The sequence below is a fragment of the Cryptomeria japonica genome, chromosome 10 (genome assembly GCF_030272615.1).
Source record: "Cryptomeria japonica chromosome 10, Sugi_1.0, whole genome shotgun sequence".
Lineage (NCBI taxonomy): Eukaryota > Viridiplantae > Streptophyta > Pinopsida > Cupressales > Cupressaceae > Cryptomeria > Cryptomeria japonica.
The window spans coordinates 422,760,363-422,783,754 of NC_081414.1; positions in this window are offsets into that span (position 1 = coordinate 422,760,363).

Genomic DNA, 23,392 nt, shown 5'->3' on the forward strand with positions numbered 1-23,392 from the left:
TTCTTAAGGACCTTCGTTCGGTTGAATGTGTTATTATCGAACAACACAACTACATGGTTTATGAGCTCATCTTTTAAATATTCATTTTGGGCATTCCACCGTGTACATATAGTGGGCCTGAAGATCTCCAAGGTAATACCATTTATATGTTTATAAAAAACATCATTTCCTGCAAAAATATCATGGGATCATTAGTCTAAAAAGAGTAATCAATAAGTAAATTTCAATTCGATTATATAAATAATAATTAAAACATTTTAAAGTACCTGGGACCTTCTCTATCTTTATGGGAATGAAATCATCGGTCACCACAAATGTGACCGATAATGTGATAACTCTGATGCAAATTGTTAATAAGATGAGGGGGGGGGGTGAATCATACAAACTTAATCTTCTATATATTCAACAGATTCAACCTCGGTAGCTTTAACAAATATATGTAACCAAAATTGTAAAACATGCAAACTTAAGAACACATAATCATAACAACACTCATAACACCAGATTTAATGTGGAAACCCAAATAGGGAAAAACCACTGTGGGATTTCGGACCCACTAAGAAATATACTCTTCTAGAGTATGCTCGGTTAAAAGCAAATCCTGTTAAAGATTACAAACACATTGCTAGATGTGACCTAGTTAAGGGATTTCCCTTAGATCTCTTAGGATCTTCACCTTGTTAGAGGTGACCTTGTTAAAGGGTTTCAAACACTCAATCAGAATGTCACCTTGCTAGAGGATTTACAAATAAGACTGTTAAGTCCACTCGGTTAAGAGATTTTCTATCACTTACAAATAAATAACAGTAATGAGTATGTCTACAACTTTGCATCTAAAATGCTAAAGCAGATTCTTATTTGCTTAATACAATCTAATCATAGGACTTATCTTGTCCCTCTACTGGGCTCCTTACTTTGTTATTCAAATAGGTCTTCAAGCTTCTGTGCTCGGTAATCACTATGTAGCATCCCTGTGCTTACACTTGCCTGCATACATTGTTTATCAACAGTTCCTTATTTATAAACAATTCGCTAACCGCTTAATCTCTTTGATCACATTTCCCATGATCAATCATAGCCATGTGATCTTCAATCTTGACCAGGTTCAATGTATCCTTCAATCAGAAAATGATTTACCTCGCCTTGGAACTTGCATACATTTCTTGGAACTTGTGCTAAGGTATTGCAGTTCAATTTGAGCTATAGATCTTCCTGCCGATCTTCCATTTCCATAGATACTTAACAAACTTCATACACATTGTATCAATCATTTGATCATAACCAGCTCATCAGCTTCCATCATTAAATAACACATGTATTCATCCAATGCATTCTGTTATTACTCGGTTGCAACTCGGTAAATACTAAACTTCACTCGGTAGACATTCTGCCTTCATTAACCAATAGCGATAACCTTATGGTCTACCAACTAGGTTCCTTAGGGTTTACCGACTAGGTTCATTGCTCGGTAATATAGTATAGTATTAACCTTACAAACAATAGCATATGTAGGATATCAAAACAATCTAAACAACATGATCTCATCATTGTCTAACTCGGTAATAGTTTCCCATTGAATAACTTATTCCTCCCCTTATTCATCACATTCTTTCTGTGTCTTTTACCGACATCTTAATTCTCGTCAAAACATACTTCTTAAGATATGGCAACATCATACTAAATCAAAAAATCAATTTCTTGACATCAATGACAAAATAATATTGTGAAGACAGTAAACATCCTTAATCAGTTATATCCATAATTATCAACAACCTTCTCAATATCCTAATTGAAATGCCAACAATCTCTTATTGTCTGTTATAATGCCAACAATCTCCCCCTTTGGCATTGATGGCAAAACCAATTGATTTGACCTAAAAGATTCGAATTCAGATTGTTGTGATTGCTGAAATGCTCAGATTGCTGAAATGCTCTCCCCTTGTCATTAGTCTTCTCCCCCATACATTAGTCTTCTCCCCCTTTGGCAACAATGCCAAAAGAAAACTAATACATAATTTCTTCCTGTGTGAAGTAATTCCTTTGCTGTTCGGTATCAACTTAGTCTCGGTTAGAGCATTTTATCTTCAATTCCTGTTCCCTGTTTTTGTTTCCTGCACACCTTTAGAAAACATCCTAAAGTGTGTAAATCAACATCAACTCCTAAAAGGTATTCTTTAGAGTCATCGAATTGATGCTTTCACCGAACTCGGTCAGTGAGTAGAAGATACACATAGGACCCCTAACTTACTTCTGAGATACTCAAAAGTGTCCCTTGGCAGTGGCTTGGAGAAAATATCTGCTATTTGTTCCTTTGAGCTAACATACTCCAACACCACTTTCTTCTCTTGAACTTCTTCTCTAAGATAATGATATTTGATAGAGATGTGCTTTGTCTTAGAGTGCATAACAGGATTCTTTGAAATGTTAATGGCACTAGTATTATCATAGAATATAGTTACTGGCTCGGTAACTTTCTCATTTATGCCTTCCAACAGTTGTTTGATCCATACTATATTGGTACAATTCAATGCTGCAGCAACATATTCAGCTTCTGCTGTTGACTATGAAATACATCCTTGTTTCTTGCTAAGCCAACTCACTAGTGTTTCTCCTAAAAGGAAAGCTCCACCACTTGTGCTTTTCCTGTCATCTATGTTGCCTGCCCAATCAGCATCAGTATAAACTTTTAAATCAAAGTCATTTCCTTTCTGATATACTAAGCCATAATCCTCAGTGCCTTGAAGTATCTGAAAATTCTCTTGATTGTTGTCATGTGTGTTTCCTTGGGATCTGCAAAAAATCTTGCAACTATACCTACTGCATGTGCTATATCTGGCCTGCTGTGAACAACATATTGCAACTTTCCAATCATAGATCGGTAAAGTGTCTATCAACAGATGCAGATTCATCATTCTTTGATAGTTTACAGTTGGTAGTCATAGGAGTACTTACTGGTTTTGAATCCTCCATTCCAAATTTCTTCAAGATTTCCTTTATGTACTTGAATTGAGTAATGAAAATCTCATCTTTCATTTGTAGTATTTGTAGACCTATAAAATACTTTATCTTAACGATTAATGACATCTCAAATTCTTTGCTCATTTCATTTCCAAAGTTATTGCATAAAGAGTCATTTCCACAAAAGATAATATCATCAACAAAAATGGCTGAGATCAGTATTCCATTTTCATCATTCTTCATGTACATATTGCTATTTTCACTTGTCCTTATAAAACCAATCTTGATTAAATAAGAATGCAATCTTTCATACCATGCTCTAGGTGCTTGTTTCAGACCATATAAAGCTTTGTTCAGTTTATATACCCGATCTTTATTCTCTCCTTCAACAAATCCTTTAGGTTGTTCAATAAAAACTTCTTCTAATATACCATTCAGAAATGCAGATTTGACATCCATTTGATATACTTTGAAATTCTTGTAAGCAGCATATGCCAACAATGTTCTTACTCCAAGTCGTGCCACAGGTGCAAAAGTCTCACCATAATCAATTCCCTCTTCTTGAGTATAACCTTTGCAAACTAATCTTGCTTTATTTTGAATGACCTCACCTTTTTCATTCAACTTGTTTCTGAAAATCCACTTTGTACCGATTACATTTTTGTCCTTCAATCTTGGGACCAGTGTCCATGTGTCATTCTTCTTGATTTGATCAATCTCTTCTGTCATAGAATTTATCCAATCTTCACTGTTAAATGCCTCATTCACTATCCTTGGTTCAAATTCAGGTATCAGACATGTGTTCTGTCTCAGTTTATTCCTTGTCATCACTGAATCATTCTTATCTCCTATAATCTGACTTGATGCATGATTCCTTCTGACATACTTGGCTAAGATAGACTCGGTAGATTTTGCATGATCTTCTTCATCACTCGATAACTGGATATTCTCTTCATTTCCTTCAATAGTTTTCTCAGTTGAACATATACAAATCCTTCATAATCTTCTGGTTCTTTGGAGTTTCCTTCATCATTTCTTTCTGCAAATTCATCAATTTTCACATTTTCACTTTCTACTATTTTGTTAGATGATTTGATCAGACATTTAAATGCTTTGCTTTTAGAAGAATAACCAAGAAATGTTCCTTCTTCACTTTTCTGATTAAACTTACCATTTCTGTCATCTTTGTGAACATAGCATCTACTTCCAAAGATTTTAAAATAACTTACATTAGGTTTCTTGTCATACCAGATTTCATATGGTGTCTTCAAAGTTCCTTTCTTCAGTTGTACTCATTTTAGGGTGTAAACCGCAGTGCTGATTGCTTCTCTCCAAAATGTTTGAGGTACCTTCTTTTCTATCATCAAGGTTCTTGCACAATCCACAATTGATTTGTTTCTTCTCTCGACTATCCCATTTTGCTGGGGTGTTCTTGGTGCAGATACTTGCCTCTTTATACCATTGCAGTATAAGTTAAATTCATCAGAAGTGAACTGTCCTCCTCTATTAGATCTAAGACATTTCAGTTGTCTTCCTGTTTCATTTTCAACTCTTGCCTTGTACCATTTAAACATTTGAAAAGCTTATGATTTTTCTTTTAAAAACATTACTGACATCATCCTTGAGTAATCATCCACAAATAATATGAAATACTTATCACCATAATAACTCTGAACTTTCATAGGACCACAAAGATCAGTATGCACAAGATCTAAAATTCCCTTAGAAGTATAAACTTACTTGTAAAGCTTGATCTTGTCATCTTACGCATCTAGCATCCTCGACATATAGCATTCTCAGGTTTCTCAAGACTTGGTAGACCTCTTACTTGGTGCTTCTTGCTTATTTTGATCAGATTATCAAAATTTACATGACAAAACCTTTTTTTCCATAACCAGGTATCATCTATCTTTGCATATAGACACTTATTCCGAGTTGAGTCAAGGTGAAATGTGTTACCTTTTGTTTGTGTCCCGGTAGCTGCTAACTTTCCATGCTTGTCATGAAATTTGACAATTCCTTTTTGAAACTCTATTCGGTATCCTGTATTGTTTAGCTGTGCTACACTCAACAAATTGTATTTCAAACCTTCAACCCAATAAACATCATTACATTTAGCATTGTCAAGAAGTGTTATAGATCCTTTACCTCTCACTGGACATGGTGCATCATTACCAAATCTTACATAACCTCCATCATAATCTTCTAACATAACAAACTTGTGTTTATCACCTGTCATGTGATGTGAGCATCCACTATCTATGATCCAAGAATCATTAGTATTTATGTGAGATATTAAAGCTTTTTCTTCTTACCTTTCTTCATCTGACCCATCTTTGATAGCCACATAAACAAGTTCCTCTATATCAGTTTCATCTGATTTATCATCATTAGATTCCTCATCAGCTATTAGACATGTCTTTTTATCTCTTCTTCTGAAGTCTCGGTGTCCTTTGTAATGATTATCTTTTTGTCTATCATCTCGGTAATCTCTCTTTTCACTGGATTCTTTGTCAGGACAATTAGAAGCCATATGTCCTATTCTATCACAGTTAAAACATTTCAAAGGCAACTTTCCTTTGTACTTACCTTTTCCTCTCGGTAGCCTTCTGGCTAATAGTGCTTCAAACTCTTCTTGCTTTCTGATTTCTTCATAAAGTTTGTGTACCTCCTCCATGTTTTTGTGAAATCTTTCACTTGCTCCACTGTGATTCCCTTCAGAGTACTTATACTTTCTATCATTGTAATCATCAGATTCATCAAGATGAAAAGAACTAAATGCAGACTCAATTTTATTTATCGAAGACCCATTGTTATCAAAGTTACTTAACTCAAATGCATGTAGCTTACCAATAGTAGCATCCAAAGAAACTGGCATATTGGGAACAGGCCTTAATTCATTGATTGCAAAGACTCAGACATAAGTAGGTAGAAGGGTTCTTAATAGCTTACTTGTGACATCCTTCTCTTCAATGGTTCCTCCCTCTCCTTTGATTTTATTGACAATCTCCTTTAACCTTGTACTGTACTGGGTTATGTTATCACCTTCATTCATTCTCATAGATTAAAGTTGTCCTCTTAGACTTTCCACTTTTGCTCTTTGAACATGTTCATGACCACCATACACAGATATGAGCTTGTCCCACATTGCCTTGGCATCATTGCAACCTTCTAGATCATTAAACTCTGAGTTGGTCAATGCAAATGTTATTTCAATCATTGCTTGAATATGTTCTTGCTTTGCCTTTATCTCTTCCATTGTCAATGGATAGGTGCTAGGTGTAATGAAATTATTCTCCAGATAATATACAACATATTCTCCAATTCCCGATAGGTGCAGCTTCATCCTTTTCTGCCATGTAGAGAAACTTGACTTGTTCAGCTTCGGTGCATCCCTCTTATACATCTTTGGATCTTTTCCTCAAGTACCTTTAAACTTTTCTTCCGGAGTCCAAAGCTCTAATTCCAATTGATAACTCTGATGCCAATTGTTAATAAGATGAGAGGGGGGGGGGGTGAATCATACAAACTTAATCTTCTATATATTCAACAGATTCAACCTCGGTAGCTTTAACATATATATGTAACCAAAACTATAAAACATGAAAACTTAAGAACACATAATCATAACAACACTCATAACACCAGATTTAACGTGGAAACCCAAATAGGGAAAACCAACTATGGGATTTCAGACCACTAAGAAATATACTCTTCTAGAGTATGCTCGGTTAAAAGCAAATCCTGTTAAAGATTACAAACACATTGCTAGATGTGACCCGGTTAAGGGATTTCCCTCAGATCTATTAGGATCTTCACCTTGTTAGAGGTGACCTTGTTAAAGGGTTTCAAACACTCAATCAGAATGTCACCTTTCTAGAGGATTTACAAATAAGACTGTTAAGTCCACTCGGTTAAGAGATTTTCTGTCACTTACAAATAAATAACAGTAATGAGTATGTTTGCAACTTTGCATCTAAAATGTTAAAGCAGATTCTTATTTTCTTAATAAAATCTAATCATATGACTTATCTTGTCCCTCTGTTGGGATCCTTACTCTGTTATTCAAACAGGTCTTCAAGCTTCTGTGCTCGATAATCACTATGTAGCATCCCTATGCTTACACTTTCCCGCATACATTGTTTATCAACAATTCCTTATTTATAAACAATTTGCTAACCGCTTAATCTCTTTGATCACATTTCCCATGATCAATCATAGCCATCAGATCTTCAATCTTGACCAGGTTCAATGTATCCTTCGATCGGAAAATGTTTTACCTCGCCTTGGAACTTGCATACATTTCTTGGAACTTGTGCTAAGGTATTGCGGTTCAATCTGAGCTGTAGATCTTCCTACCGATCTTCCATTGCCATAGATCCTTAACAAACTTCATACACATTGTATCAATCATTTGATCATAACCAGCTCATCAACTTCCATCATTAAATAATGCATGTATTCATCCAATGCATTTTGTTATTACTCGGTTGCGACTTGGTAAATACTAAACTTCACTCGGTAGACATTCCGCCTTCATTAACCGATAGCGATAACCTTAGGGTTTACCGACTAGGTTCCTTGCTCCGTAACATAGTATAGTATTAACCTTACAAACAATAGCATATGTAGGATATCAAAACAATCTAAACAACATGATCTCATCATTGTCTAACTCGGTAATAGTTGCCCATTGAATAACTTATTCCTCCCCTTATTCATCACATTCTTTCTGTGTCTTTTACCAACATCTTAATTCTCTTCAAAACATACTTCTTAAGATATGGCAACATCATACTAAATCAGAAAATCAATTTCTTGACATCAATGACAAAATAATATTGTGAAGACAGTAAACATCCTTAATCAGTTATATCCATAATTATCAACAACCTTCTCAATATCCTAATTGAAATGCCAACAATCTCTTATTGTCTGTTATAATGCCAACATAATGTTCCCATACTAGTAATACGGTAAGATCTAGGAAATGATGCTAAAACATCATCAGTACTAGTGGCCTCTGCTTCCCCAGGTACATGTCTCGACACATGTTCTAGAATGTGTTCGCTGCCAGAGGGTGCACTACCCAATGTATGCATGCTATGTGTTGCCGATATTTTAGTTGATAATATAGGCGTAGATGATCGGGTCATAGGAAGATCATGATCGACACTTGTACCAACCCCTACTCCCCGGGCAACACCTGTAGTACCCTGATCATGGCTAGCAGGATCACGAGGATGTAAAAAATAGTGTAAAAACAACACATATTATAGTTCATGACATAAAAGAGTACAAAATATAAAACCATGAATGAATTAATGTTATAATTAACGATCTCATGATAGCTTACTTGCAAGTTCTGTGCTCTCTCAGTCAATATTTTAACCCTTTCTCTTATCTCATCTGTTTGAGGCACTATGAATAATAATTGAAGGATTTATTCATTTCATTTTTTTTGGGTCTTCTTTATTATATCCAGAGGGTTTGCAGAATATGCGATGTCATCATTATATAATAGCGGCTGCACCTCCCTATGGATGCTCTCCTCTACCACTGATGCCTTTCCCCAATCATCCAATTGCGACAAGAATATTGAAAACATTATCAAAATTAACCCAATAAACTTATGAAAAAACATAGTAATAAAATGGTGGAGGCACCCAGGCATAAATATATCTTATGAGGTCAAAGTATATTTATTTTTACTGATTTGTAATTTTCATACATGATTTGTAAGGTCTTAAAGTCCATTGATATAAAAAACAACTCAATTGTAAGGCTTGAAGAGCCATTCAGTACCAAGAGACCTAATAGGTCTTGATAGAGTCAACTAAGGTCAAACTATTCATAAAAGGATTAAAAATGTTGTAATTGATTATATTGAGTCCATTTTTGTCATGCTGGAAACATCCAAGAAGGATATGGTCAAAGTTGGCAAAGTTACAACATTGCCAAAAAGTGCAAAAGAGATGTAAAATGTCATCCATCGGTCATGAGTTGGTTGGAGTAGTTAGAAGGACTGGAAATTAGTTTGTAATGGTTAATAAAACCATGTCTGGTCGAGGTCAAGAGTGGAGGAGCAGTTTGGAGGGCATATGACAAAGTTTACCCATGAAACCCTCAACTGTCATAAAGGTTTAAAGGGTCTATGACTGTCACGGAGCCAAGAAGGCTCATAAATGTTGTATTTTAAATTTTCAAGTATTTTATAATGATGGCATAATGAAATAGCTTTATAATGAATCCTTTCTTATGCATTTTCATGGAGTATTTGAAGATATATAGTAGTTTTTATAAAAAATTGTTAAAACCCTACGTTTTAACACAGTTTATAGGAGGCCCTAGTAACACTATTATATTAATGGATAGGTGATTAATGCGAATCAATAATTTTTTGCCATTTTACTATTGAATTCAATAACCACTCATGCTGAGGAAGTGATAATATGTTTTATTGGATATGTGGCAGTTCATATCATTAAGGGTTTGTTTTAAATAAAGAGTTTTGCAGTCCTTTATACTGTGATTAATTGGTCCCTTCATGATCAGATTCGAAAGACTGATGTAATTAAGATTTACTTCTTATCATTGAGTGTGGATTTATTTTTAGTATGAAAGCCTTGAAGGCTCGAAGACAATAGAATTCAGTCCCAACTGTGTTTTATTTATGAAACATTGTGATCAAAATCAGAATGTGATCAGGTAATGAAAGTAAGGAATTGACAGTCCTAATTGGAGATAGTAACATGAAATAATGAGGTAAACCTGTCAGTTAGAAGTGCTTGAAGATGCATCACGATCTATTCTTTGGGTCAGATCCTTCCCCGTACGATCAATTCCCGCTGTGACAAAAATTAAATATAAAAAAATATTAGCGAAATGAGACCTATAGACTTACGAAAAAATAATAATAATAAAATGGTATATTGGAGTCATTAATTGGAGGTTGGGTAAAATGGTGTATAGTATGTACCACCCCCATAGTAATTGTGTTTGTATCTATGCGATTCAAATTGTAATCGACTAGAAACTCTTCACCTGCAATTATTGATTTTATTGCACATACAAATACACAGTTTCCCTCGCGCACCTCGAATATGCAATTGGGTTGCTTACTTATTTGTTGACCTAGGTCATGTAATATTTATAAACCCTACAATATTCCCTGATGCTTTTGGCCTTTCGTCAATGTACATAGTCACTCCTTTATTTTGAATCTTATCTTTTAGTTGTATATAATTTGCTGATAGTGCATACCTATGCATACTTCGTGTATATCGAACCAACTGCATCCAATATTTGTAACTATAATAGGGTCTGACATACTCCATCAATTTAGTAACTCTTCCATAATAGACCTTTATGTCATCCATGCAAAATAGGCCCAAACCATGTAATGACGATGGTGCTATGCGATATATCCTCTTGTTGACACAAAAATCAATGTTTATTGGAGGAATTTCCTTGGATACCCATTGTTTTCGTAGATGTTTGTACCTTAGGGGCACCTCAACGTCTCCTGTGCTCTCATCACCATAAGAACATGGCCCCCCTTCAACAAGAAAAAATTCCATGCATTTACAAAATTTTCTTCTAATATTTTCACCTCGAGTTGATCTCCCTCTTTTATACCTACTACATGTCTCACTTTCCTCTTCTCTTCCTGAATTTCCTCGCTTGAGGAAGACAGATCTGACAAATACCTATTTGGTGGTACCTGCACTCCATCGAATGAGAGAGATACTTACCAAAAATTCCTTGAGGTTTTTCATGGTCCATGAAGACGTGGGAGAGCATAACTATAAGGTGACAAAGAGCATCTATAAGAGATCATGGACTTAGTAGAGGTTTCTCAGAAGACGGACTTAGTTTTCCACACCCTTCAACTTGGCCGGTTATTTTTCATGGACTTTGATTTGATTTCAAAAGGCATTGATAAAGCTAAGATGCATGTCATCTTATGTTGACTTGTGACAAGAGAATCTTCTTAGGGGGGGCGTAAGTCACATTAGGCGAACAAGGAATATAGAGGCATATATTTTATCTAAATGGGCACTCACATTCGAAAAAGTAGGTGAAGTCAGATTTGAAGATCTTAGATAAGATTTCAGGGTAGTGATTATTATGAGTTTTTTAGATCATAAATGCAGGACGTACTCCTTGGTACTCCTATAGAGTTGAAAAGTTGATGGGGGAGTGACAAGGTGATCATAGACATTAATTGGGAAATATATTATTAATGACACCAGTTTTGAAAGGCGTCATAGGTTTAAATGTCACTAACCTCAAATTTCATCTTGCATTTAGCGTATGAAGCAAGTTAGAAGTGAGACCTCATAGAAGTGAAGGGGATTTGGTTAACGTTGAGATGAAAGTGATATCTCTTCCTGAGAAAGATGGAGGCGAATTTCATATTGAAGAGAAAGAAGTAGATTTGGGATTTTTAGGGTGAGCTGACATTTAGAAGGTTCAGAGGTCTTTTTAACTGCTGGGATGATTATCTCCCACACTATGTTTTTCTAATATTGGGGAAGGTGTTTATAAAAATGAAACACAAATATTATACCAGAATGGATATATATTCACTCATTTTGGCTTGGGGATTGGAAGTGGAGGAAAGAATTGTAGCAGTTCGTAGGGTGGTGGAATTTATTGTTCCAACACAATTTCATGAAGGGCTAGAAACTTGCTTGGAATGGGCAGTATTAGGTGAGGGGTTTGATATAGGTGAGAGAGAAGAAAATGAAGATGAAGGGGTGAAATAAAAAATCATACCCTTCCTTTGATGGGCATCGGGTATGTGTGCCTACCATCGCAAGGTGGAGGCAAAGAATGGATGGGAGGCAATGAAGTTGTTAATTTAGATCAAAGAACTGGATGCAGTCATTGCAATAGCCAGGGAGGAGGTAGAGGGAGCTAGAAGAACTCTTCGACCAAGGAGGCCAAGAGTGGGGGTAGTGTCGATGTTGGGAGCGAGAATGAGACTGGTCAAGTGTTGAAGGTGGCTTCTGAAATGCTACAGCGATGGTGACAAATGGGGTGGGGTGTGGTTTTTATTTTTTTGGCTAAATTTTTGCTATGTAATTATGGATAACGTCTGATAGTAAATCTGGGGGTAGGTTGTAGCAGAAAAGAGTTTTTTGTGTAAATATTTTGTATTAGCTGTATATTGCCAATTTTGAAGAATGACAATTTTTTGGATAGGAGAACAAATAGTCAACATCATGATGTAACTACTTTTTATATTTAATAAAATACATATTATTACCGACCAAAAAAAAAAGTAATTGATTTGACATTCTAGAATAATATGCACATTTTTTCTTCTTCTATTGAGTATAATTGATAACAACATATACAAATTAGCGTGAGTTCCATCACCACACCCAACCAATATGCTCCCAAATAGGAGATTAGTATATGGAGATAGTTACATCATAGAGTCTCCTTGATTAAGGTTGATTGCATACATTCTCCTTGTTTTAGGTTTTCCACAAGATCAAGTTATTTAATAGGAGATCAAGTTATTCAAATCAATTTATTTAATTGATGAACTAAAAGGCTCTATAATGAATGGTTCATAAGGAACAATGCTTGTCGTAGGTTTTGTAAAAAACCACAATTTTCTGCCCCAATAAGCCTTACCCACTCAATGTAAAAAAACACACTACCATTTCAACCCTGTTTAGTAAATTGGAAGGATTTTATAGTGGATTTGAAGATTAATGGGATTTGACCAAAATATAGTATGCTACACTTACAGTGGATTTGTTGGCACTTACACTCGTTCGTCCTCTTTCTCCCTCCATTTTTCTATTTCCGGCTGGTTGGATTCTTTGTGGGCGTATTGTTATATCAATTGATCCTTGTAGTCATTATGCCAATGGGGTTTCTGCTGGGATTGCTTATAGAAACGAATTATTCCTTTTGTATCATAGCCCCAACTCTCCGCTCCTGCGTGCATGAGATTCAAATAACGAGCCACATAGACTATAAGTTCATTTCTATACTTTCAAAATAAAATTTAATATTTCAAATATAAAATACAATTTGGGTCCAATTATTTTCCTTCATTTTAATTATTATGTAAACTTGAAGCACAAAATGTCTACAAAACACTTTATTTGAACACTCTAGAAGATATCAAGGCCTAAAAATAATAATCTAATAATAATGATACATTATAAATTGATTTGACATTCTAGAATAATATGTACATTTCACTAAATTAATGTGTTGTAATATTATTTGTCCATTTTACTTGGCTTTTGATTAAAGAGTTTGATCTAACATCTAATATCATGCAACAATTCCTCTTAGTAATCTCTTTAGTTTGCATGAATAAACTTCTTCACAACTTAAATATAAGATAGATATAAATACGTAAATATATGCCAAGTCAATAAGAGTGGATGGTGCAAAGTATCTAGGTGGTAGATAAGGATATGATGATATGATTGAGTCTTTTCTTACGCTAATAAGGCTTTTAATAATTCATAATTTTGGGTGTATTTTAAAATGGATAGTTTAAACCAAATGTGCTCTTCATATATGAATTATGATCTTCAATGCATGCTTGACAAGTGGGACACTTATCTTTCTAATGTCAAGCCTTCTAAAAATAATGTTTTATTAAACTATAAGTAGAAAATAGTGTTAAGGTTTTCTTTATAGTCATGGTTAGGGTTTAATGTGATGGTCAAAATTATGTTAGGGTTAAGGGTAGAATTATGGTTAGGGTTACGGTTTGGATTATAATTATAAGAAGTTTTGGGTTTATGAATAGGGTTTTGGTTAGCATTAAGGGTAGGGTTGGAATTACACTTAGAGTTAGGATCGGAATTATAATTTGGAGTAAGGTGAAGATTTGGATTTGGTTAGGGCTAGGGTTAGGGTCATGGTTAGGATTAAGGTTAAGATTAGCATTAGCATTAGGATTTGGTTTAGGTTTATGATTATGGTTGGGGTTAGGGTTTTGGGATATCAAAGTAGTATTTCAAAAATTAGTTGAAGCTAACCTTATTAAATTCCCACATACCATAGTTTTAAATGACAATGCACCCAAACTTGCATGATACAAAGAAATTTAGTACTTTTAGCAGTATCATGTAAAAGGTCATTCTATGTATAAATGCATGAAACATAATAATTATATCCATATATAATCAAACACAATGAGAGTTTCGGGGATGGCCATGTATCTCATCTCTTGACGAACAATTCATGATTACCTATTATGACCTTTTTCTCAAGAATGATAGAAATAGACCTCTATGTCAAATAAAGGATCATCTCAAAATATTTGTGCAATACAGGTAAACACTAGTAAGTTGTTTATCCTAAATGAATCAATATTAGTGGGCCACATTGAGGAAACACTAGACACAATTAATGCTATTACTATTAAAAATCCTAATTGTGTTGCCAACACTAGCCACAATTAGGTTGCTGCGGAGAGGGATTCTTCTTCCCCAAAATTCACCCAATATGAAGTCCTAGAGCATCTTAGGAGGGCTTTAACACAGTTATCTATCTTGGAGCTTCTTCTATATTCATCTATCCATAGGGACATATTAGATCATACCTTAATAGAAGCTTAAGTCCATAGTGATATTAATCTAGATCAATTTCAAGCCATGGTGAGCTAGCTATCCTCATCTTATCAACCTATGTTTAGTTTAGCAAATATGTCATTTTTTGATCCATCAAATGTACCTAATCAATACAGTTCTAATTTTAACCTAAACCCTAACGTAAACATGTCTATCATTAAAACATGGATCATGAAATCTTTGTAACCCTGTAATTTCATAATGATGCTTAGTACCCCTAGCATGGTAGTCATAACCAAGATTTTGTATTTAAAAGGGTGAAAGGTTGAAGCTACATAATTTTTATTTCATGTAGCATAGAGCCCCACATCTCATCTCCATTATGCTCCAGATCTTGTGTAAAGCATGCCTGATAAGACTCTAGCATAGTTATCTATCTTGGAGCTTCTTTTATATTCATCTATCCATAGGGACATATTGGATCATGCCTTAATAGAATCATAAGTCCCTAGTGATATTAATCTAGATCAATTTCAAGCCATAGTGAGTCAGCTATCCTCATCTTATCAACCTATGTTAAGTTTAGCAAATATGTCATTTTTGATCCATCAAATGTACCTAATCAATACAATTCTAATTTTAACCTAAACCCTAATGTAACCATGTCTATCATTAAAAAAGGGATCGTGAAGTTTTTGTAACCTTGAAATTTTATAATGATGCTTAGTACCCTCGACATGTTAGTCATCACCAAGATTTTGTATTTAAAAGGGTGAAAGGTTAAAGCTACAAAAGTTTTCTTTCATCTAGCATAGAGCCTCACATCTCATCTCCATTATTCCTTAGATCCTGTATAAAGCATGCCTGATAAGACCCAAGGAAGATCAGTAAAATAACCTTCATTGAGAAACACTTTATGTATATATCGAGATAGCTTACCTGATCTAACAAGTCAATGATAAACATCAACATCGGGATATCATTACCAAACATGAGGTCATAACACCTATCAGAATAACCAATAAAAGAAGAATGACAATTATTTGTGATTCTGATAGAACAAGATATTCCCATAACATTACATCGGTATAGTTATACCGAACACAACACTTGAGATTGTTACAAGCTAGGGTTGCCGTTGTACCAAAAGATTGACATGTCAATGCCTAATAAAACCACTAGATTTATAGAATCCACAGGAGGTTGTTAAACCATGTTGTGAATCCCCGTGAGGGGCACTATCCCACCACCAACAATCCCCCTCCCAGTGTCACTCACCATGTCCTATGTGATTTGAACCTATGACCAAGCTCTGATACCACTTGTTACAAGATAGGGTTGTCGTTGCACCAAAAGATCAACCTGTCAATGCCCAATACAACCACTAGACTTATAGAATCCACAAGAGGCTGTTAAACCATGTCCAGAATCCCCGCGAGGGACGCTGGCCCACTGCCAACAAATATGTCTATCAAAATGACTACCAAAGGCAGAGAAGCATAATTTTGTAATGCCAATAGAGTAAACTATTCTGACATGTTTATTTGAGAATATTTTATATCGATACAAGTTTTATCGAAATCATATACAAGATTGGGATAGGACTAGAAGGCTATCCAGATGATGTGAGTTATCCCGATAAAAGAAAATAAGAGGAAATTTATCAATAAGCATTGAGTAGTCTCATCGGAATAACTAATGAAGTTGAGATAAAACATTAGCATCAATCCAATAATTGAAGTTGTACCGATGACAAACAAATAAAATGATATCGGAATAGTTATTCCGATCATGAATTCCTAACTGAGAAACTGACATCAGGGAAACCTATGGTGATGAAAGAAAATGAAGATGGTGTCCCTCTCAGTATGACTAATAAGATCAAGATAATGAATCACCCATGATCCAATAGTATAACTTATTCTGAAAGCAAGTGTGTAATATGGTATCGATACAACTATTCTGATAGAAAAATTAACTAGAATATCTATATCGGGATGACTTATAGCGATAAGTAGAATCGGAGGTGAAAATTTTCATCGGGATAACTTGTGAAGTCGGGTATACAATTTTTAGAGATGCTGATGGTTAAAGTAATACTGATAGACATCACTAAGGTATGACCGACATAGTTAACCCAAAACTCAGGATCAAGCTAGTAATGACTTGTCGGCATAACTCCTACCGAAATGACGTGAAACAAAAATAGTTATAGACGTTGTCATATTTATCTACATCGAAATTTTTTTCAGAATGGCACCAAACTTAGAGGCATCAACAGAAAAGAGTTAAGCCGATGTCACATGTACACAACACAATTCAAATAAAAAAAAGACTACTCCATTGATTAGCAAGTTGAAACATTTATTATTGCACAAATGACATTCTCTTAGAATACATTCAGGAAAGTTTTCACACCAGAGTTGTAGACATTTAGGGATGAAATTGGAGAGGGTTGAGAAGAACAATAACAACTAACAAACAAGTAAGTATCTCGAGCAATTCCTCTATGATTTCCTCAAGAAATTAATCGAATTTCCTATAAAATATAAAGTTCTAGTAGTGTCAAGAAGAGGCAGAGAGGGGAAACAAGTAAGGGTAAAGGGAAGAAGCAAAAAACTGATGAGGAAAACTTAGAAACTTAGGTAGAGGAGACAAAATTGAGCCAAGACTTGTTTGACCAATTTCCTGGTTCTATCCCTAAACCTAAGAGGTCCGTGCAATGGAAACTAGTAGAAAATTATAATAATGTGGGAGATGTGTATACAACTATCAATAGTTATGATTTTTTTTTTGTTCCATTACCATAGGCTTGATAGCCTTGAGCTGATTTGCAACTCGTGGAGATTAGGCTTGGGAAAATTAGTTGTTCACAATGTTTACATTAATGTGGATATACTGAAATTATTAGAACAAAACTATGACCTCAAGAAGAGGGGAATTTGTAGGGGAGATGGGAAGCCCTATTTTTATGTGTCAAGAGATGAAATTTCTAAAGTTTTTGATTTGCCTGGGATTTACGAACATCCCATTATTCTTGAGGATTTGTTGAAGGAATACTGAAGATTAGATACCACCTATACTAGATGGAGGCCCCCTCTTCATATGCTTAGTCCTGAGGCACCATTGGAGGTAGAGGAAGGACTTGCCTTTCACGTGAATTTGTTCAAAAAATACTTTAAGTATACCTATTACTCAGTTGGCCATGTCCAGGGGTGGAACACTTTAAATTTCATGATGATTGAATCCATGGTCATTGCAGCAGATGTTTAGAGCCTAAATGCCAGAGAATTTGACTATGCTACATTTGTAGCAAGACAACTTAATATAGGGCTCACTGCAATCAAGAAGGATTCTTCCAAAATTTACTTCCCCCATTATTCTTTGCTAATGCATATGGTGTTATTTTATGGTCAAGAGCTTGGTTTGTGGCCCGAGGAGATGAGAATAAAATAATTTGATGATGGCAATCCGCCTTTGCTAGTCCAATTATGAACTTCAATATGGGATTGTAGATTTGTCAGATCTAGTTATATTCATGTTGAAGAGTTCTTTGTAAAAAGTTTATATAGGTTCTATGATTACCTGTGCAATTTTGCACTTTCAGAAGAAGTTAAGAAATTTCTGAGGCTTGCTGACTTTGGGGGGGTTTGAGATAGTTCAACATAATTGGGTTGACTAGTACTGTTTTTCTGATGTAACAATGATTAGAGTCTATGTCTTTGAGGAATCTCCACTTCTACTACCCAAGACATTACCTGATAGAGTAGCCTATTTGGAAATCATTAGACAGACGAGAGTTTCAAATCATATGCATTTTAGTTCACATGACAAGCAAGCATTTATGCCTGGAACTTTATGTGTTGGAGAATTCATTGTTACTGGGAAAGAAGGTCAAGAGCTCACATGGAATAAAATAGCCCATTTGTTGGGAGCACCAAGGAGAGGCTTTGACCCTGAAGGATATATTCATTCAACAAAAAAGAAACAAAAACTTGGTGAATATGTGCACATACCATATATAAGAGATGACTTGATAAGAAACATTGATAAGGAGGAGGCCGAATTGGCCATTGATAACCATAATAGAGAAAAGGAGCTAAGGGCGAGAGATATGTAGACAATTGATGTATCATTTGTTAGGATTCCCACATATACTGAGAGGGGGGGGGGGGTGAATCAGTATCTAACCGGTTATAAGATTTTCTTAACTTAAAACATGTAAAGCATATCAATACTGTATACCGGTAAACAAGAAAGAATGCAATAAACAAAGATAACAACAACCACATGAAAACACACCATAACATAGTAGTTTAACGAGGAAAACCGGTGTGGGAAAAACCTTGGTGGGATTTGTGACCCACAATATTCACTTACTGGCCAATAAGAGAATATTACTGCTACAATAGGGGCCTACACATGCAGGAAGGCCAAGTGCTTAGAGCTCACTGCTCAATTACAAAATGAGAAGTCTCACTGACTTACAAAATGGATTATATAAATCCAATGTCTTGTACCACTTCAAAATAGCATCTACTATGCTAGATCCAGTACCAGTTTATAGCGCTGCTTCATACATAAACCCTTAACCTATAATTTGCATAATAGGTCTGCCTTATTTTGCCTATATATTTTCTTTTTTTTCTCTTACAAAATGTTCTACAATGATCTCTTATATATATGAGTCATTTTACAACTTGCCAAGTTGGCTTACAATGATTTTACAATAATTAACAAAATATATTACAAACAAAATTCTTGTCGGCTTCTGTGCCAGTATGCTTTCTTTCACTGCCGGTGGTCTTTGTGCCGGTGTAGAGTATGTCTTTGCTAGTGCCGATAAATTGCTTTGCCAGTGTCATAGAATTGTAAGGTTACCATCAATGACAAAATATTCAATCACCTGCAATGTCTCATTGGAGTGTGCATTTGCCAACAATCTCCCCCTTTGGCATTGATGGCAACACTCATGAGAAAAATCCAAAAATTGTTATCCAAAAGAGTCTGCTAGAATTGTCTTACCAAAAATTTGTGTACCAAAAGAATATGTGCTCCCCCTGAGCTGATGAATCATTTGCTAGTTATTTTTCTCATTCCACTACTCCCCCTTTGGCATCATTGACAAAGGTTGTCAAAGTGTCAATGAGTGTGGTTTCCTATTTCATCCTTGTGACCGGTTGGTTACAATCTGAAAAAGATCTGCCAAAACCAGATTCAGGCTTTCAATGAACTTTTTGCTGTCTTTTATTGCGGCCTATATCCTCTGAACTGTACTGGTGAGGTGTTGCATTTGCTCTGTCGGTGTTTTTTGTCCTTGAATCAAAGCATCAGATATTTCTTTTCTTAAGGAGGCGAGGTAGTCCAATTTTGGACTAAGTCTCCATTTTAGATCTTTAGCCTTTCCTTTTTTCTTTGCTTCTCTCTTTCCAACTTTAGTAGTTCTTCCTCAAAACTTATTATTTTATGCTCAAAAACTGATAATGAATCAGATGAATTAATGAAATTATCAGCTAGTTGATTTATATCCTCATGTATCTTGCTGATCTTCTTGTCTATATCAACTATCAAAAAGTTAGTTTTACATGTATCCCTGTACAAAGTTTTAAATTCCTTCAATGTTCTGCATAGTTCCGGTAAAAGTGTGTCAAATTCCCTTGTACACTTCTTTATTTCCTCAAAGAATTTATGTTTTTCCTTCTCTAATCTCTTCTTGAATGCTTCCTCTTTTATTTGTTCAACTGTCACAGTGTTGTCAGTAATATACTTAGACAAAGTGTTAAGTTGACTCAAAGAATCTTTATTATCTACATTACATTTAGGTGCTATCATTTTCAAAATTGGAATGGTATCATCTATTGCCTTGTATGCTTGTGAGCTACAATCTGTTATCTTCTGTATGGAATCCAAAAGAGCTTCTGTTACATTAGTTGATTTGAATTCTGCATTTGAAGAGCCAATACTCTGTATCCTGCCGGTGGGAGAAATTTCCTTGCTTGTGGTGACCTCTGGTAGGTCAGTTTGTGTTTCCATTTCTTTAAGAAAAGGTTTGGATTGCTCAGCTGATGCCAGTGGCACTGTCTCTATATGAACCTGTTGCTGTGATGGAGCCTTTTGCTCTGTGTGAGCCTGTTGCTCAGTGTTGTCATTTGCCAGTTTGCCTTCTATACTATCTGTTACTGGTGTCTCATTAGCTATATATGTTTTCCCAGTTGTATCCTTATCTACCACAACATTGACTTTTTGTGTGTCAATGTCCACTGTATATAACACCTCAGAATTGGGATTGGTGTCCTCTTGTGGTATGTCCATACTCTCACTAGCCGGTTGATTGTCAGTGGTAACTACCAGTGGAGTATCCAGAGGTGGTGGGGATAAGTTATCTTTTATTTTTATGCTAGGTAGTCCACCAACCTTGCCTTTTCCCTTATCCTTATCCTTTTGATATACTTTGATGGGTTTAGGGTTTCTATATTCTTCTTGCTTTTCCTTCTCTACAAGAAATATGTCCCATGCATTAGCATTTTCCTCTGCTACCTCATTCACTCTACCAACCATAAGTGCTACATGCCAGTGTGCAGTTGAAAATACTGACCGGTTAGCCTTAGAGATCAGATCATCTATCTCTTTTGGTGAGTTGACAGGATAAACAACAAGTAGTTTTTTAACTTTTATTTTCTTATCAAGCTCTACAACAACTTGCCTTCTATCTTCAAGTCTTTTAAACAGTTCTGCTGGTAATTCATGTACAACTTGTATTAAAAATTTCTTGTAAATGTCCAAGTGTAGGATTAAACTATTTTCAACTTTTTCTTTGTCATCAGCTGATAATGAATCATATAATTTATTGATGTTTTTAAGCTTTCCATCCTCTGTTATTTCATCTAGAAGTTTGTCAATTGGAGCAATGGTTTGTTGAGTCTTCTTCTTGGGTGTTAACTTCTTCTTTGGAGTTGCTTTCCTAGCCGGGGGCCTTACTGCCTGTTGTTTCTGTCTGGTTCTTCTAGGAGAAGGTGTAGATACCGGTGAAGGTTCCCTTTTTCTCACAACTCTTTTAAATGCAACTGGCATATCACTTTCTGAAGAGGTTGCAACCGGTGAAAGGTGAGTTTCTGGCTGTAGTGCTTCTAACTCATCTTCAGTAATACCGGTTTGTTTAAGTACATCTTCTTTGATAGCTTTAGCTTGTCTAGATCCTCTTCTAACTGTTGCTTCCACCTTCTTTACCCTTTTCTTTGATTGGATTTGATTTTCAATAGTCTCAACACTGCCAAATACCTCTTCTTTAGGTTCCTTGGGTGCTTCTAGGAGGGCTTTTGCATATGTTTCAATTATGTGGTCATCAGTTTCATAACCCATTTTAGTAACCCAAATGGTTCTTGGGATAACTGCCTCCATCCATATCTCATCCTTCTTAATAACAAAGCATATTTCATCCTTATACTTATTTACAATTTCTTTTGATAATCTAACTGTAGTATTCATCTGGGCCTTCAATACCTGAAAGTACTCATTTATATTCTTTTCTCTGTTTTCACCCATGTTATTTAGTAAATCAGACAATTGTTTGCCTACCGGTATATCAAGACCAAGATTTTTATTACCGATACCGGGCACCTATTTTGTTATGTGCAGCATTAAACAGACAAGTAGGTTTCCAAATCTAAATGTTCCCTTTTTGTCTTTCTTTATCTTTCCAAGATTGTCAATAAGTTCATCTTTCACCCATTCACACACATCTATTTTTGCATTATCTTTAATCATATCATAGGCACTCTTTATGCATAGGCTAGAGACTGAATTTAACCTATTTCCATGTGTGGTTTTGTAGCCTAAAATCATGCTAATGAATCTGACATTGATGTCGGTTACATCATTTACTCTTAAGGATCTCTTATCACATGTTGCACCTGTTGGGTTAATCACTAGGTCATTTGAGACCTTCTTTTTTTTATCAGGCCTGTTACCGGTGGAAGGTAACCCTGTTACAACTTTTAATGCCTCTTTTGTAATTTTGTGAACTGAGTTCAACTAGAAGAATTCACCATGAACCCTTCTTAGAACTATCCTTATAACATCCTTAGAAAAATCCCGAATACTGAGAATTTCAGTGAAACCTAGGGTTTCCACTATCTTGTGCTCAGGTTTAACATTACCGATTTCATCATAGATTACTGATTTATACATGTTCTTGATTTCCTCATCACCTAATTCTTCTATGTGACAATGTATGTACATTATAGGGTCTTCAGAAAAAACTACTCCTTTGGGGATTTGAGAAAATGCACCAACATTATCATCTTTCTTGGCAATCTCGGGAAGTAACTAGAATACGGGTCTAGGGCATTTAATCACTTCGACAACAGTAGGGTTTGCTATGAATTCAGGAATAGATGAAGAAGCCATGATTATAAATACCTTTATCTACCTTAAGGATGATTGCTTGATGAATTTCTTTTCTTTGCTTGGAATGCCTTCGCTCAGGAATTTTTGCGCTCTTCGAATGTTTGAATGCTCGGTGAAATGAAATTGGAGCTAAAACACTGATTTATAAAGTTATTTTTTCCAACCACCACATTTAATGCTTGCTAGTTAAGTAATCACTTAACTTATTTGTCGGTATAGAAGTAATTTCAACTTCTTATCATCAACCGAGGGAATTATAGCATGTTTCACTTTTGATTGCCAAACCCTCAAATGAATTTTCTTCAGTTAGATGAAGAGTCTCCTGCCGGTGGAGTGTTACTCTATTTTGCGAGTGGAGGAGTATTCCTATCAACATTTAGTTCTGATTTCCTGATCCATTGTTTTGAGAATTCCTGCTTAACTTCTTCAACCTTTTCTTTACCTTTCAAACTAGTACCATTGTTATTTAT